This window comes from Nannospalax galili, unplaced genomic scaffold (assembly GCF_000622305.1).
Source record: "Nannospalax galili isolate Female #2095 unplaced genomic scaffold, S.galili_v1.0 scaffold4045, whole genome shotgun sequence".
Taxonomy (NCBI): Eukaryota; Metazoa; Chordata; class Mammalia; order Rodentia; family Spalacidae; genus Nannospalax; species Nannospalax galili.
Genome location: NW_008352721.1, coordinates 31,098 through 36,663, shown reverse-complemented (window position 1 = coordinate 36,663; position 5,566 = coordinate 31,098). Strand labels below are relative to the sequence as shown.

General features: G+C 42.6%; 1 pseudogene; it reads right to left on the bottom strand.

The window, feature by feature from the left end:
* Positions 1-1,999: 1,999 nt before the first annotated feature.
* LOC103747490 lies at positions 2,000-3,845 on the bottom strand (annotated as a pseudogene).
* Positions 3,846-5,566: the final 1,721 nt, after the last annotated feature.

Sequence of the window (5,566 nt, the reverse complement as noted above, 5' to 3'; positions counted from 1 at the left end):
ATCAACAAGTATATGGAATACCTCCTTCCTTTAAAAATAAGTTAACAGATGCCCTCCAATCATAATTTCAAAATAAAACCAGCTAAACAGAATCACTGACTCTGTAATTTCATCAATTTTATGTAAACAAAGTTCTTCAAATGATATGTAGCCTGTTCTGTTCTACCCTAAAATCTGTCTTTTCTATCCTAAAACTTGATTTTTCAGGAGTCTTAATAAATATAAAGTGAACTGGCTACATTAACACTGAACATAAAGTTCACACTCTTTTCAAGATGCACAAGGCATATTAAAACAATTAACTATTTTAACTAAAAGATTTACTAAAAGAATCAATTTCCTATAGCTTCCTATTAAATATATTTTTGGTAATTTTCTGAAGTCCTCTGATACCAAGGGCTTTAAGATGTTTGACTTGTCTTTTTATAATGTTTTTTTCTTTCTCTTCAAAGTACACAAACCTGAAACTGTAACAGATACATATGCGTACCTTTTTGTATGAGGACTGGAGTTTGAGATATAAAATGTTCAAAAAGCTAAAACATTAAGTTGGGCAATAATAACGTCCAGAAAATAAGTGATTATTACATATTTTAAGGTATGCATTTATTATACACAAACTATGCAGTCCAGATTCTACTCAATTTTATTTCTCTTGAGTCATTTTACTAATATTTTAGAGCACTTAAAAAAATTAAACAAAAAAATCAGTAGGCAGAATGCTTCTTACATGGCCAGACTAAATCGCCACTGTTAGGTCATTTTGACCAACCCACACAACTTTGGCCTCTTCCCAATTTGATGTTACAGCCCTTGGGGAAAAGTGTCTGAAGCTGGAAATTTTCTTTTGGAAAAACAGAGGTTAAGGGATCAACAAAAAAGCAATTTCTCTACTGCTAATGCAAAAGGCCTCTTTGCTCCTTTTTGCTTAATGAACAATTTTCTGCAAAACTTCAGAGGGCAGTCAGTACAGATTTGTTTTTACCCCATTAACTTGTGCTTAAACGTGAAGATTAGGACAGACAAATTTATATAGCCTGTGTAGTGAATCCCCACTGGATCGTCTGGCCCAATGTCTCACTTAAATTCTAAATGCACATTAACTTATGGAAGTAATATTGTAAGCCACTGAGTGTAGTTAAGGCTTGTTACCATTTGGAACGGCAATGACATCACAGTGTGTAAGGAGTAATTCACTGAATATGCTAATCTGTATAACACTTTGTCAAAGAACTACAAAAGTGCTTTCAAATATCAGATACAACTATTGTTTTAAAAACAGAAGTGGAGTGAGAAGGGCTTGCCATAAGGAAAGCATTCTTACAGAGTAAAAGTTATAGGTCTTGACCTATTCCAGTGTTCTTAAGATCACATGACAAGTTTCCAACCCCAAAACATTTTGGAGTCTTAAAAATATTTAATCTATTTCTTAGCCTTTTACAGAAACAATACATTGTCTCCCTATTTCTACATGTACTTTCATAGCACGTGTGCTGAACATGCTCTTAAAGTTTTAAAATGAAGCATTCGGTACTTTGTATCATAAATAATTTTAGAATCAAAACTCGTTTTGCAACTAAATAGGTGGCTTCTGACAGCAAATTTTCTTCTGCTGAAAGCATCTGATATACAATATTATGCTTCAGTATTTGACATGAACAACCTTAAATCAAAAGTAATTTCTTTAAAAGGTAAAATTTAAATTTAACTAATCTCAAGTAAGTAAAATGACAGTATCTTTTAGGTTAAGATCCTCCTTAACACGTGCTTAATTTCTGCTTTAAGGACTGATGTAGTAATGGATGGGCTGTCTGCTCTCAATATAAACTAGCAAATGAGTTTATACACAATCCATTTGCAAATGGCTCAGAAATTTTTAGAAACGTTAAAAACATAGCATCTTCAGTGTTCCTAAAATTCTGCTTTTGAAGTGGCTGCTGGAGGGATTTGAATCGCCATATTCCAGATGCATCGCTAACATTGCAGTCTGAGCTAACTGCTATGTTCTGTGTTGAGCAGCAGGTGACTGGGAGTCGCGGTTGCAGAGTTTGTGGTCATTTTGTTGACCAACATGTATTCCTTTCGTTGGAGCTATTGCATTTTCTGTGCTCTGTGCTGTGATGGAGCTGTGACTCCTGAATGCAAATGTGAAGAGTCTACTGTGGAGTGGTGACTAACATCCACTTTAGCTAAGATTTCATAATAAAGCAAATAGGATACTTGTGTTATTATAACTACTATCAGCATTATCACTACAACCGTCCACCAACCAATTCCCCAGTCTGCTCCATTATAGGGATCCTTGTGGTGAATGTTTTTGTTCTCAAGTTCAAAGCAGATTTGTTGCGCTGTTAAGGCAGACACTGCCTCATTAAGGTTCTCTTCTTGGTGTCTGTGCACTTTTCGATTTGTTCTATGTCTCCATCTACTTCTTTTAGAAAGCTACCGGCTGACTCATTGGAAGAGAGAATCATTAGCTGGTAAAATCTCCTGGTGTTCTTGAGCTATGGAACAGGTGAAGGACAAGAAACTTGTCTTCCTTTTGTAGGATAAAGAGTTTCAGTCAAAGAACTAAACTTTTTAACTGGAATTTTGATAGGCCGTACAACAATACTGAAGGGCTACTGCATTTACTGTCTCCTTCCTGTATATCCTTTGTTACAGAAGAATGTCATCAAGTCTATCCCTTGACGTGCTTCTTCGAACTTTCTCTTTTCCTCTAGGACCTAAGTTCATATACTTCAGCATCTTCTTCCAACACATCACTGTCTGCACAGTTCCCAAAAGTGTGTGCTTGACCACTTGCCTGGACACACTACGATTCTGATGCCTCCCCTGCCATAATGTTGAAATCTGCACTAGCAGGGGCGTGGCGACCGGTGCACCACTTCCACCACAGCTGCCGGGCGGGACCAGCTCATGACTGACCTGGGCTCCCAGTGGTCCTGGTCCGCTACTGCTGACTTCGCCCACCCCGCCTTCTGGTTATAGTCCCTAATTCTTGGGACTTGAGCAAAATTTTTTCCTGGGCATCTTCTTGCCATCGATCTCATTCTAAGTCTCCTTCTCCTCCACCCTTTATTCAAGGCCATCTCTCCTCCTCCCTCTAACCAGTCATGAGTTCTTCTCACTCAAAACTAGATTCTGCTACCCCTCACCTCTCTTCTTAAATCTCTCTTTCCCTTAGGGCTCAAAGGTTTCATTAAACCCCACCATCTCATTTTTTATTATAATATGGCCTGACCTCAGTATACACTTGATAGCCAATCTCAATGGCCAGGAAACGGCACAATCGACCTCCAAATTCTTATGGATCTTGATAATTTCTGCCATCGCACGGACAAGTGGTCTGAAATCCCGTATGCCCAGTCCTTTTTGGTTCTTCACTGCTGTCCTTCTTTCTGCGCCTCCTGCCATACCCACCAAATCCTTCTTGCAAGGGCCAAGACAAACCCCACCCCTGAATCAGAGATTCGGGTCTCCTCACCTCTTGACTCTGACATCGACGCAGCTCCACTGATGCCTCCTCCCCCTGGACCCTCAACACCGTCCCCATCTGCACCACTTCTACCCCCTTGTCCCCATCCTCCACCCTGTGTTGTGGAGATAAGGGAACCTCCACACCCCCATTCCCGTCTTCTGCCTCTCCGCTCATCTCCTTCTGTCAATTGCAGTCCCTGTTCACCTTCTCTCCCGCTTCCCGCCACTTCTTCAGTTGATAACATTCTTGCTCCCCCTCTCGACTTCTCCCTTCCCCACCCGTGGCCACTCGCACCCATTCTTGCACAGATGGGATTTACCCTTTCAGGGAGGTCGCTGGGGACCAGAGAATTGTCCGTGTTCATGTCCCCTTATCTATGTCTGAGCACTCCCAGATAGAGAAGCGTTTTAGTTCCTTTTCTAATGACCCCACTGCACTTGTTAAGGAATTTAGGTATCTTACTGAGGCCTGTGATCTGACTTGGCATGATTTCTACATCATTTTCTCTTCTACTCTCACCCCTGATGAGCAGGAGAGGGCCTGGATAGCAGCCCAGGCTCACGATGATGTTCACCACACTCATGGCAATTATCCTGTGGGAGCAACAGCCGTCCCTGTGAGGAACCCCACTGGGATGACCAGCCTAATACTGAGATAAGTCCCCAGAGAGGGTAGCAAGAGATAGAATGATTGTCTGCCTTCTGGCAGGCCTGCAGAACACCTCCCACAAAGTAGTTAACTTTGACAAACTGAGAGAGATTACCCAGCACCCCTCCAAAAACCCAGCAGAGTTTCTTGGCCAGCTCACAGAAGCTTTCCTCCAATTTACTAAGCTAGACCCTGGCTCCCAGGAGGGCATGTTGGTTCTTAATTCTCACTTCATCTCCCAATCAGCCCCAGACATTAGAAAAAAGCTTAAGAGAATAGATGATAGCCCTCAAACTCCACAGAGAGATCTGCTGAATATGGTATTTAAAGTCTTTAATGGCTGAGAGTAACAGGAAAGGACTGAGAAGGTCTCCCATGATAGAAATACCAGCTTCTGGCAACAGCTCTGAGACCTTCCCAGAAGATGGGACATTGGACTCTGCCTAGGGCTTGCTTCCAATGTGGCAATACCTGCCACTGGGCAAAAAGCTGCCCTACACCTTGCCTGTAGCCAGGACCCTGCCCTAACTGTGGACAGACGAGACACTGGAAGGTCGACTGCCCCTCTTTGCCTCATAAAGATAGGTCACTCCCCCAAGATCCTCCTCCACAGGGCAATCTTGCAGATCTTCTGGGCCTGGCAGCCAAAGACTGATGCTGCCCTGGGACCTTGGCCCCCACCAAGTGAGAATCTCCACTGAGGAGCCCAGGGTAAGTATTCAGATAACAGGTAAGTCTGTCATTTTTATACTTGATATGGGGGCCAGTTTGTCTATACTTCCTGCTTACTCTGGTAAAACTTATCCTTCTCAGCTCTCTGTGATGGGTGTTGACAGCTGCCCCCACCAGCCCAAAGCTACAGGCTCCCTCTTCTGGGGTCACGTAATCTCTCACTCCTTTCTTGTTATGCCTAGTTGCCCCACCCCACTACTAGGCAGAGACATCATGAATAACCTCCATTTTCCCTTCTCCTGTCCTCCTACTCCTTCTGGGCTTTTCTCCCCTCCTATTAGCCTCTGAGAACTCTGGAAATAAAACTACAGCCTTACTGTCCTCACCCTACCCTCTCCCAGATTCCCTCATCCACCCTAAGGTCTGGGACACCCCTTTCCTCCTATGGCCTCTTACTACCCCCTCCATTAAAATTTCCCTCTAAAACCCTTCCTCTTGCCCATTGCCCACGATACCACATTTCTCTAAAACATAGGCAGGGTTTAAAACCCATCATACAGAATGTAGTTCCCTGTTTATTCCCCTAGGCCCTGCTCTCCTAAGTACTTGGGGCCATTCCTCAATGGAGGTGGTGTCTGTGGGTGACAAACTGTGATGCTCCTTGTTATCTCTATGTAGAAGACTGAAAGTAGAGCCCTATCACTCATCGTGTAAAAGTTAGCTCATAATGAACCTTAATGTACGATCTGAAACTTTAAAGTGGTT